Here is a 13,376-nt window from a genome sequence, read left to right as displayed (position 1 = left end):
AATGAGAATGTTACAGTGCCACCACGGGGTGAAAGATTTACCTGGATCCAATTTCATTTTAAATAACTTACATTTCCCACAGGCCTTGCATTTTCATCTCCTACTTAAACAAATACGATGCTGGTAAAACAAGAAATGCAACAGCAATAATATTGAGACCTCGCCAATTGCTGCTCACATTTTAATCCCTGCAGCCATGGGTTCACATGATGGCTTATATTCAGCTTCAGCCTTTTCTCTGTTAAAATCTAATAAAATATCATTTAAATATATATATATATATTCAGCTTCAGATCCTAATTCGTAAAAATGAGGATAAAACTATTTAATGTACGGGGAAGTTGTAAAGATCAAAAGAACAATGCGAAACAGCTTTTTCATTTGAAAACCACTACGTGAATGATGACGATCATTTAAAAAAGAGAGACCTAACAACAATTGGTCACACACAAATGTGACCAAGTGATGGAACAGAATAATGCAGATGATAAAAGTGTGGCAACTCAAGGCAGTGGGCACAGGATGGCTTTGTTTATTCCAGCCAACCGTTTGCCCTTATTCCCACTACTACTGCAACACCATAAGAAAGAAATAAAAGGAGATGGAAAGTATTTCACTACAGGTGAGGCGCAAATAGCCCCTTGCTTGTCTAGCAAGCTCACTTTTGGTCAGCAGAGACTCCGTATGCAAAGAAAGGCTACTGAACCATGTTCAATTTTAAAAGTGCTGGCACTGACCTTTAAAACCTCAAATTGTCTGGAGCCAGGATACCTTAGTAAGAACTGCATCCGCCCATAGCAACCTTCTTCAACACTCAGATTGACGTCAAAGTTCCTACTTTGGAAGAACAGCAGGTACCTATGGGGCTTTCCAATGTTGAAGTCTTTTGAAATAATATTTCTATTGATTTTTACAGAAATCACATTCTGGAGGGGGAAAACACAAACATATTCCAAATATACGTTCAGATATGTTTTTAATACCAAATGTAGACTCGTTTTGTCTGATACAACATTTTCAATTTGGCCATGTACATTTCGTGCAAAGTTTGCAAGTAGGATGTTTAAATAGGATTTTGAAATAGCTGAATGGTTTATTTTTATCACTGATAAATACCATACTTCAGGTTGTATTGGCTAGGGAGCCTATGCTAGTCCTGATATTATCTGTACACAGAAAGGGATGGGAACCTGTGAGAAGCTGACAGCTGAAATCAGATTTCCTGGAATTTGATACTCAAAGTTCGGTCGAAGTCCATTTTGAGCAGTCATTGTTAGTTTTAATATATGTATTGATCATTTCCTTCCTTTTTGAATAAACTGTTCTAAATGTCAAAAGAGAAATCCTGCTGCAGAGATGCATCGGTTGAGCACCATTCTTAAGTATTCATTAACTTGCGAAATCAGATAACCTATTAAGCTGTCTTAATAGGAGCATACCCTACCCCACAGCTGCCCATTCAACCACTTCGGTTGATGGAATTGGCAATAGTACAGGGTGCCACAGAATACTTGTAGCACATAATACCTGTAAGAACTCAATTGTTTTGTATGGCAGTGTCTATTGAAATCAAGTAGCCACTTTCATTGTGCTCCTGTTTTCAGCTCCTGCTAAAATCATTCCTAATAATAATAATAATAATTTATTATTTATACCCCGCCATCTGGCTTGGCCTCCCAGCCACTCTGGGTGGCTTCCAACAAAATACAGTGGTACCTCAGGTTACATACGCTTCAGGTAACATAAGCTTACATCCACTAACCCAGAAATAATGCTTCAGGTTAAGAACTTTGCTTCAGGATGAGAACAGAAATCGTGCTCTGGCAGCGCGGCGGCAGCAGAAGACCCCATTAGCTAAAGTGGTACTTCAGGTTAAGAACAGTTTCAGGTTAAGAACAGACCTCCGGAACAAATTAAGTACTTAACCCGAGGTACCACTGTATTAAAATACTGTAATGCATCATACATTAAAAGCTTCCCTAAACAGGGCTGCCTTTAGATGTCTTCTAAAAGTCTGGTAGTTGTTCTTCTCTTTGACACCTGGTGGGAGGCTGTTCCACAGGGCGTGCGCCACTACCGAGAAGGCCCTCTGCCTGGTTCCCTGTAACTTGGCTTCTTGCAGTGAGGGAACCGCCAGGAGGCTCTCAGCGCTGGACCTTAGTGTCCGGGTAGAACGATGGGGGTGGAGACGCTCCTTCAGATATACTGAAGGGGTTAATTTTAATTTGTTTTAACATTCAAATGCTTTAAAGTAGGTTTGTATTTTTGTTCCTTGATTTTACTGTTTTATCTTTTGTAAACCACTTTGAGATTGATTTATATTACAATCAAGCGGTGTATAACTTTTTATGAAATAAATAAATAAACATGATCACACTGATGCCAAAGATTTGCCAGCTTGCAGTTAACCTTTTGGCTCTGTTGTAGGTTTTAGCAGGATTCAGCACATGTTCAGCAAATAAATTCATTTAGGTTATTTTTGAAAGGAGGAAAATGTACAATGTTTGTGCGCTTTTGAAAAGAAAACCCACTAATGTTTAGCTAGACGGTTACAGTAAATATACTTTTAAGTCCCTTGTGGCGAACATCTAACTAGTCCAGATTAGACTCTATGCTGAGGAAGGTCATTATTTTTGTCATATGTTAGGCATTCCAAAAAAGAGAGAGAGAAAAGGACACTACATTAAAGAAAATCCTATCATGTATATACTGATAGTGAGTATGCTTGAAAAGACTAGCAGCTGTTCACAGCCTAAGGGCATGTCAGCAAGTGTAGCACAGGACTGTTCTGACGACTTCTTTTAAAAAGGAATAGGTTGACATTTCTTTAACACGATGCAAATAAGAGTGCCAAAAGTCATAACAACAGCACAGTTTCTGCTTCTGTGTTATTATCATAACATACATGGTTAATGTCTGCAAATCTCCATTGACCTAAAAGAATGGAAAATCGTGCTCGGTGGCATTTAAAAATATGAGCCACCAAAATGATGGTGGGACTGGAACAACTCCTACATGAGGAAAAGTGCAATATTTTGTTTATTTTTTAAAATGACTGTATGGTGACATGATAGAGATATGATAAAGATATGCATGATTTGGAGAAACTGGTTGTTAGCCTGCCACAGTGGGGCTCCTCCATTCTTATACACCATTTCATGGTGGGAGTGCAGACACATTGTGACTAGGTTGGTGTAGCAATCCTATGCCTGATCAGCATAGAAATGTATCCTCACATCTAGTTTGGACCTAAGTCAAGCAAATTAGTAACCTGGCATTAAGGGTGACTGAAAGGTTTAGCAAGTACAGACCTGACGCTTTGGATATTTAATTTTTTTTGTGGGTGGGTAGGGGGTTAAGGGACGCAGGTGGCGCTGTGGGTTAAAGCCTCAGCGCCTAGGACTTGCCGATCGAAAGGTCGGCGGTTCGAATCCCTGCGGCGGGGTGCGCTCCCGCTGCTCGGTCCCAGCGCCTGCCAACCTAGCAGTTCGAAAGCACCTCCAGGTGCAAGTAGATAAATAGGGACCGCTTACCAGCGGGAAGGTAAACGGCGTTTCCGTGTGCGGCTCTGGCTCGCCAGAGCAGCGATGTCACGCTGGCCACGTGACCCGGAAGTGTCTCCGGACAGCGCTGGCCCCTGGCCTCTTGAGTGAGATGGGCGCACAACCCCAGAGTCTGTCAAGACTGGCCCATACGGGCAGGGGTACCTTTACCTTTACCTAGGGGGTTATAGATATTTGGAGATTCGATTTATTTTCCCTGAGTGTTACATTAAAAATAAATAAATCCTGAATTATGAATGTTCTAAAATAGCAAATTGAAATTAGCCCTGTAAAGCAGGCAGGGTAAAATAATGCTTCTACTCACATAACTCTGATGGATAAATAATAATGCAATAATGTCCAGTCTCAAGATATTCGGCATGTGTAAGCATTTCAGTGAAAAACGTGATCCAGTAAGATAAATAAAAGTGGAAATAATTTTTATCAATAAAGTGTGTTTAAAAGAGATCTTTGTGGAATGCTAAAATAAATGATCTAATATGATCAAGTGAACTCAGTAATCAAATAATGTTAAGGGGGAAAACACCCTCATTTTCCTTTGAGATACTCTTGTGTATCATTTAGCAGAAGAATTGGTAACCAACTGAAGCATAGTATTCATCTGATATATTTATAGTCTCTGTGTACAATTATAAAAAAGGTGCCTGACTTGTTTTGTACAATACTAGTATACTACAGCTACTGTTTATAGATAAGTGCTTTAGTAAAACAGGATAATATAAACAAATGATGGAAGTGGTTAGAAGGCTTTGAATTTATGTGCAATGGTGGCAAGTAATGCAGGAACTTTGCCTCACGCATTGGTGAATTGGCAGTATTAAATGGAAGATGCACTCCCCGTACGTATGGTATAAAGTGGGGTGTCTCAGCCCAAAACTATTCACGTAGTTAGACTTAGAGATGTACTTGAGGACCTTGCTGAATCAGGTCCTCAGTAATACAGGCTTGAGCAATGAATAATTGAAATAATGATGCTCAGGAGTCCTAATGATCTATGTGGCAACACAGGCTAGCCAGAGATGCCTTTTCAGCAGAATCCCACCAGTAATCCATTAACAGCAAGCAAAGGCATTCTTTACTTTTCAGGAAATGAATGGGAAGCCTGTGGGAAATAACAATAGGTTTTCTCCCCCACTCCACCCCCATTCCCGCCTTACCAACCTCCTTTATTGATAAGTGAAATTGTCAAATGAATGTAATCAAATGAGCAAGCAGCAAATAGCCAAGGAGTAAATAGATTGGTTGCAGATGTGTAAAATTACTATAGTGGTACCTCAGGTTACATATGCTTCAGGTTACAGACTCCGCTAACCCAGAAATAGTGCTTCAGGTAAAGAACTTTGCTTCAGGATAAGAACAGAAATCGGGCTCCAGCGGCGCGGCAGCAGCAATAGGCCCCATTAGCTGTTCAGGTTAAGAACAGTTTCAGGTTAAGTACGGACCTCTGAAACGAATTAAGTACCTAACCTGGAATGCTTTTTTCTTTCTTTCCAGAATCACAGACTTTATTAACCCACTGGCCAATTTAGGGTAAAGCAGAGTCTATTTTTTACTACGACTCCCATCACCTCCAGCATGTAAATAGTCTCCTTAACATTTGGAGGGTACCAGGTTGGCAAAAGCTGCTACTGCCAGGCTGCGTGTAGCTAGATGATACCGATTTGTCTATACATTTCTCCTTCCACTTTCAGGATAGCTGAATCTCAGTTTGCTTTCGCTGCCGCAAGTGCTTTAACAGGTGAGCTATGGGACAAATTTGACTACCAGCTTTCCAGTTTGTCTAACCTTAACAATGAAACATTCAATTTACGAAAAGCTTTCTTATGTTTAATTTTTTTTCAAGGTTTTTCTGAGCGTGGGAAGGAGGAAGATAAAAAAAACCACACCCTTCCTTTATGCGAAACAAGTCTTGACCCACCTAAAGATAGAACGAGATAGAACGGTTCTAGTATAAAACAAGTGTTTGTGTCCCACATCTTTCTTCAAAATATCAATTGAAGAGAACAAGCATCTGAAGTTCTGGTAAGCCTGTCCAACCATAAATCCCAACACTAATCCAAGTCATAAACCTAAATATAAAATATGATGAATGTGTGCGCTTTGGGTCTATATACATGTCAAATTCATTTGAGAAATCTGACAGGAGATGAACAAGAAAATAGCCCTAAAGTGGTGCCTAATAATGAAAATGTATTTTTGTTTAATCCTTTATTTTTTTCCTTTTTGTTTGATCCTCTTTAAAGATTAATTTTAAGCCTGCCAGGATACTTGTTTCCTATATATAGTAGTACAGAAAGAGAAGAGATAGAAACGATGGTTTTTTAAAAGTACTCACGAGTTATATAATGTATTTGTCAAGAAGGAATGACAAATGTATCTAAAATTAGCAATGTATAGGATTTGAATAGCAGTTTTGTGGGATAACAGGACTTATTTCAGGGCAATAAGCCAAAATAAAATCAGCCTAGAAGATGAGTACAAAAGGAAGCACTTCTTCATGCAATACACAGTTAAACACAGTTAAACTTTGATGGACACCAACCTGGATGACTTTAAAGGAGGATTAGACAAGTTCATGGAGAAGAGAGTTGTCAATGACTGCTAGCCAAGATAGCTGTGCTTTAGGCAGAGGGCAGAGGTAGAGGGAACCTTGATCCACATGTGGTGGCCATGCAAATATGATAGAGAATAACAGGAGATGATTCAAACAGAATTAAAAAAGATCCTCAAGATCACATTTCCCAAAAGATCTGAGGCATTTCTGTTAGGGATAGCAAGTGATGATGTCCCGAAAAAGGCACTCAAATCTCTTTTTAAATGCAACCACCGCAGCTAGAGTGGTATATGCAGAGAGGGGGACATGGAAAGAAAAAGAGATACTCATGAAAGAAATGTGGCAGAATAAATTGATATAATATGCAGAATTAGAAACTATGACCGCAAAACTAAGAAATAAAGATGAGTCATTGGTAGAGATGAGTGGATGTGTTTTTAAGAATATCTCAGAGGGTGTAATAGTTTAACCTACAAGTAGGAATGAACATACGAGCAGCAGATAACATTAAATAAAGGAAGATTTGAGATGAAAATGGGTGGAATAGTAGATTATGCAGCCGACAAAAGACTACCTAGAATGCTATGGAGAGATGGACTGAGAAGTCTGAGGTTAAGAGATAATTACGACTAATGTATGTATATATAAATTGTAAAAATGTATAAACAAGCAAGCAAGCAAACAAACAAAAGATAGCTGTGCTCTGCCGTCTGCAGTTGGAGGCAGCAATTTCTCTTAATACCAGTTGCCACAGGACAGAAGAGTGCTCTTGCGCTTGAATCCCAGAGGCATTTGGAGAACTGGTTTGCAAGACTAGATGGAGCACTGGGGTGGCCCAGCCTGCTCTTACATTTTTATTGATAATGGACATCATACGATGCAATTGTAAGGCTTTGTGTGTGCTCATGTAGCACTTCCACATTCGTTTTGGCGAAAGGAAAAGCTCTCTGGATCTATCACAAAATTGTCCACACCACTGAACTTAATGGAGAAACTCTTGCAGACAGGGGACTTTCATGTGTATAACAGATTCTGTGCAAAGAATTCGCCAGGCTGACGAGTGACTTTTTGGGTGTGCTGCCTTTCCTCCATTTATCTGCCCATACTAAAAGTGCAGTTAATGGAAATCTGCTGTGCCACAAGCCTCAGTGGGGGAAGAAGGCAAAAGAAGAGCAAGAGGCAGATAAGCTTGCTTTGATTACCAGGGTGGCTCTAAACCAACAGGCCTCATGAGTGCTGATCCTCATAGCAATTTGACAACACCTATTTCCTTCTTGACACAAGGAGGAATTGCAAAGAAGGAAACCATGGAGTGCATGAGTCACCCTTCCCCTCCCACCTCTTGCCAGTGGCGTAGCGTGGGGGGTGCAGGGGGTGCCGGCTGTACCGGGCGCAACATCTGGGGGTTAGGGTTAGGGGGCGCAAATCCACGGGTTAGGGGGTGCAAATTACTTGCCTTGCCCCGGGTGCTGACAACCCACGCTATGCCACTGCCTCTTGCCACCCAGTCTCTCTGTGTGACAGCATATGATGGTGCCCAGCATCTAAACTGTGTCCTGACAGCTACTAGGGACACCTCTCCATCTCCTGAGGCTGCTGCTTTGATGTGAAAGGTCATGGGAGTAGGGACTGCAAACAGTGGTGTGTGGTCAGTGGACCAGGGGGACTAGGCTAGGCAATGTTCCCTTGGCCCCTCCTACCCAAAGCCCAGAAAGCTTCTGGCCTGATTAGGGAGGGAAGCAAGATACTCACGTGCACAACATTGGGCCCCCACAATTGCCCTTGCAAGCTGGCACCTCTGGCCCTAACCGTTACCCAATGAAAAAAATTCACTGCACTCCACTGACTGCAAAACAGTGTATACCTTGCAGTGTATACCTTGTAAAGTAGAAACGGGATCTTAAGGCAGGACCCCATATTTAGACTGTCCATTTCCTGGTGCAGACAGCAAGAGCACATTATACCATTGCGCATACATGTGTTAGTTTAGATCCCCTCCTGCTGCTTCAAGCAAAGACAGTGGGTGAGGATCCCCTGACATTTCAAATTGGCCTAAAGCCAATATATGGGTGCTTCAGAACAAAGCACCTGTACAGAAATCTGTTAAATATAAGAGGGTTGCTGCTGCAGCTTAATAATAATAATGATAATAATAATAATAATAATAATAATAATAATGATGTTTATACATCTGGCTGAGTTTCCCCAGCCACTCTGGGCTTGCTCCCAATCGAGTGCTAAAAACAATACAGCATTAAATATTAAAAACTTCCCTAAACAGGGCTGCCTTCAGATGTCTTTTAAAAATAGGATTGCTGCTTATTTCCTTGACATCTGAAGGGAGGGCGTTCCACAGGATGGGCACCACTACCAATAAGGCCCTCTGTCTGGTTCCCTGTAACTTTGCTTTTTGCAGTGAGGAAACCGCCAGAAGGCCCTCGGCACTGGATCTCAGTGTCCAGGCTGAACGATGGGGTTGGAGACGCTCCTTCAGGTATACAGGACCGAGGCCGTTTTGGGCTTTAAAGGTCAGTACCAACATTTTGAATTGTGCTCTGAAATGTACTGGGAGCCAATGCAGATCTCTCAGGACTGGTGTTATATGGTCCCGGCGGCCACTCCCAGTCACCAGTCTAGCTGCCGCATTCTGGATTAATTGCAGTTTCCTGGTCACCTTCAAAGGTAGTCCCACACAGAGCGCATTGCAGTAGTCTAAGCAGGAGATAAGTAGAGCATGCACCACTCTGGTGAGACAGTCCGCAGGCAGGTAGGGTCTCAGCCTGCGTACCAGATGGAGCTGGTAGACAGCTGCCCCGGACCCAGAATTAATCTGCGCCTCCATGGACAGCTGTGAGTCCAAAATGACTCCCAGGCTGCGCACCTGGTCCTTCAGGGGCACAGTTACCCCATTCAGGACCAGGGAGTCCCCCACCCCCGCCCACCCCCTGTCCCCCCAAAACAGTACTTCTGTCTTGTCAGGATTCAACCTCAATCTGTTAAAGTTCACAAGTAAATGGTTAAAATTGTTAGCAATGGTTGTCCTTTTATTTGTTTATTTTTCTCTCTGCGGAAAGATCTGATGTAATGTCTGGTAGCATTTATAACAGTAATTGAATGAAAAAAGGCAGGTTGGCCAAAAATGGTAGGTTGCACAAGTTTCCTTGCAGCAGCTGAGCAAGTTTTTTCCATGCAGTGTCTTTCTGATGCAACGGGCTTTCCCCATGTAAGCTAGGCATCCTGCAGCCACTTTGAAGTAGAGCTGTCATAAAACACAAACTTGATTTGTCTTGCCCTGAAATATCTTTGGATATCTTTTTCTTTTCTTTTTTTAAAGATACCCCTTCAAGGTTGTAATGTGGGAATCAGGAGTCCACAGGAAAAATTATGGTTAGTGTTACCTTTTCTACTGCGGACAGAGTAACATTGACACCCCCAGACCCTGGATGAATTAAGATACTGGTTAAATGCATCTTGAAAATGGATGCATAGTAAAGTTATTAGATGTTTGTTGAACACCAGCAGCACATAAAATCTAGGCTTATGCGTATGATTAGGTAAAGGTAAAGGGACCCCTGACCGGTAAGTCCAGTTGCAGACGACTCCAGGGTTGCGGCGCTCATCTCGCTTTACTGGCCGAGGGAGCTGGCGTTTGTCCACAGACAGCTTCCGGGGCATGTGGCCAGCATGACAAAGCCACTTCTGTCGAACCAGAGCAGCACACGGAAAGGCCTTTTACCATCCCGCCGGAGTGGTACCTATTTATCTACTTGCACATTGACATGCTTTTGAACTGCTAGGTTGGCAGAAACAGGGACTGAGCAACGGGAGCTCACTGCGTTGTGGGGATTCAAACCACCGACTTTCTGATCGGCAAGCCCAAGGCTCTATGGTTTAGACCACAGCGCCACCCATGTCCTTTGTGTATGATTAACTGCACATAAAACAATGGTGAATGTTTAAGTATGATTCCACAAAAGCTCAGTCTTTAACCTGCACTCCACAGCCAATAGCACCGTACAGATTATTGAAATTAAGGGTCAAAATATTTGTTACATAAAAGATCCATGTTCAGTTCTTCCGCTTCTGCTTCACAACAATTTTAAAGATACTGCGGAGACTGATTTGGATGCCTCCCCCTCCCCCATGCCATTTCCCAATCTAAATCCCCCTGAAAGCTCAAAAATCAGAGCGTCCTCCCATGCCTTAATAAAAATGAACACATGTTGGGAACTCTGATCTCATATCTCCTGCAAGACATTGGTTTTGGCCCCTCGGGGCTTGAGAATCACCAGTGATTTTTTTCAAAGTACAGCTATGGAAATGAGCTGCTAGGAGTAACCTGACTTATGTTTCTGGATTTCTGCATTCACACCTGTCAGCTGAGCAACCTGGCAAGTCATTTCCCCATCTAAATAAACATAACCTTGCTTACGAAGGCTGTGTGTAATTAAACTGAGTCCATACCTATTAAACACACTGTTCTTAGATGGTGTATTTTCATCTCTGAGCTCATCTGTACATGGCTGAATTGCTTGGCCTTATAAAGACTGTGAAAATTGCAATAAAACAAGAGGAATTGGCAGTTATGCAGTTTGCATGTGTGCTGAACTTCAGTTTTTTTAAGGGTTTGTTGCTGTGCTGAACACCCAAGAGGTGTTGAGATAATGAGTTATCCACTCTTTGAAGGCTTTCTAGGATGTATTGCAGAGCGATCCATACTCTTAAGTAGAAGTGAGGCTGCTGCCTAAGGCAGCTGATTTTGGGGTTTAATGAAATGCAGTGCAGACTAATCCATTGGAGTGAATGGGTATGAATAGGGTGAATATCTTCAGGAACGCCTCTTCTGATATAGACTTGCCTGGACCCTTAGATCATCAACTGAGGCCTTCTCCAGGTTCCTTCTCTGATGGAGGCTTGGAGGAGATGGGCTTTTCAGTTGTGGCTCCCAGGGAGATCTGTTTCATACCTTCACTGACATCTTTTTGGCACCAGGTGAAAACTCAACTCCTGATGTGTTGATTTGCAACCTGGATATGTGTCACAGCAACCAGAGAACCAGGCTGCCCTACCAAAATCCACCCCACCCCTGCAAAGTCAACTCACAAAAATAAATAAATGGTGCAACATATTTCTAATTCAACAGTTTTGGCCATTCTGGCAAACACAGTTTAGGAGCATGACAACCCTTTGGTTGATTTATAATGCACGTACTGTATTCTGGTTTTCCAGGGTCCCTGAATATCATACAACTGGGTAGAGGAATATTCACCATCTTCCCAGTCAGCCTGCACAGACCTCACTGGCCATTGCTCTGTAAGGTACACAATTTGTTTCTAAGATTTATTGTAAAACTGACAGCTTAATATAATTAGATGAGTGTAACTCTTCAGAAGCCAGAACACTTAATGACCTATACAAAATAATAGCCTGAGGCTCTTGACTTGTCCATGGATGCTTGATGTTGTAATCCTTCCAGACCAGGACATGCTGACTCACTTAACTCTGCTCAGATCCTGCTGTGCATCTGCTGGACATATAAAATATTACATTTTCCTGTTTCCCATGGTTTGTTTGTTTTTTTAAAAAAGCATTTGGGCTGTTGATGTGATTTAGATATGCATTTAGTATATGTACCAAGCATGAATTACAAAATGCCATTGCAATTATCAACTTATAGACATGAATAACTCTTAAGTGGGTAAAAATAAAACCTCACCAAAATATCTTGGACATGATCTGATTAAAAGTACATGCATTCCTGTAATATGTGTGTGTGTGTTGCATCATTACTGCAAACTTGGTCTTACTGGAACAGTCAACTCCTTAAAAACAAAAACTGAAAACAACTCTCTTAAGCTGAGCTAAACTTTGAAGTCTAACGAGTGCTTCTGACTTTCCTCAGAAACTGAGATAATGTGACCTTATTTGGAACAAATCCACAGCGCACACATAAACTATTGAACCCATGATACTAGTCCAGAGAGGAAAATGATTAATTTATCTGGACATGCTACCTCAAAACCTATTCTAAAATTGACGTAAGGAATATTAACTGCTTCACATTATTAAAGAACACTAAATGCTTCCAAATACTGTATGAAAATAATATTGTATGAAAATGTGAAATATAATGGACCATTAGCTATCCAACTTTTCTGGCCCGCTACAGACTGAAGGAGGTTGAGAGGGTTCTCCTTTTCTGAAGAAAAGCTGCTTTCTACTGAACAGTGACTCAGGAAGGTCACAGGTTGAGAAATACATGCACTTGAATGCTTTGTGAAATGCAGCCATGATTCCCATCAGAAGGTATGGAATTCCTGTCTTTGATCCTCCAATGGAAGGAAGGCTTTTGTACGGTGTGTCAGACACAGACCTGCTGTCGAGCTATGTTGGATTATATGACCAATCCACAGTTAATTAAACAAATTCACTAATACCAGTAGATCTGTCTACTCCATGCACTTACGTACAAATCAGCATGGAAAAGTTGGGAACCTCCTGACATAAATGTGAGCCGAGTTGATGAGGGGCATTCGACACAAAGGTCTTTCTGCTCTATCATGTTGGTGGCCTTGTTCCAATTCTGAGAAGCATCCAAAACGCTAAACCCTGCATCACTATGTAGTATCAAAAGTGATTTGATTTACCATCTCAGTTACAAAGTCCAGAAACCGGAAGCTATAAAGAAGGGGATGCTAACTTGTGACTATCCATTTGCTGTTGGAAGTGCAGGCCCCATCGACTTCCGGAGGCGGCGCGAACGGTAATGGCTGCCCTTTCCTAACCGGGAGAGGGAAGCTACGCTGGAAAAGGGTCGTCCGCTACGGCGAAGCGGAGACCCATTCTGGAAAACCGCAGGCAGCGGAAGCCTGCGGTCTCGGGACCCGGCGGGCGCCAGGAGCTACCCCCGAAACGTTGAGGGAACCCCGTAAGGGGCTCCGGATCGCAGAGGGGGTAGCGGCGCTGTGGGTCTATGCGCATTCAGCGGAGCGAAGCCGCGTTGCCGTTGCCGGTGAGCGCCGACCTTTCTTCCTTCAACACAAGATTCTAAAACGTAACAACCCGTGAGTAATTGAGGACTTTACTAAATTTCGGGACTAAAAATATTGAAAATAAGCTGAAAGCGGAGAGACGAGGAAAAGGAAGTCCGTCCTCCGCAGCCATTGACTTTTAAAGCAAAGAGCAGGAGGAGTGGAGGCATAGAGAGAACTTTTGACAGCTCAGATTGAGCACCCGCAGAAATTACTTTTCCCTTTAAA

General features: G+C 42.2%; 1 long non-coding RNA gene across 1 annotated transcript; it reads left to right on the top strand.

Moving 5' to 3' along the window:
• The first annotated feature begins 5,434 nt into the window (after positions 1-5,434).
• LOC310837186 lies at positions 5,435-12,634 on the top strand. The gene is made up of 3 exons (XR_014560455.1): positions 5,435-5,585; positions 11,347-11,435; positions 12,287-12,634. It is a non-coding gene; the product is annotated as an uncharacterized lncRNA (long non-coding RNA).
• Positions 12,635-13,376: the final 742 nt, after the last annotated feature.

Source organism: Podarcis gaigeae, assembly GCF_964106915.1.
Source record: "Podarcis gaigeae genome assembly, contig: HAP1_SCAFFOLD_245, whole genome shotgun sequence".
In the NCBI taxonomy this organism is placed as follows: Eukaryota; Metazoa; Chordata; class Lepidosauria; order Squamata; family Lacertidae; genus Podarcis; species Podarcis gaigeae.
The sequence above is the reverse complement of the archived record's forward strand: the minus strand, read 5'-3'. Positions and strand labels throughout refer to the sequence as shown.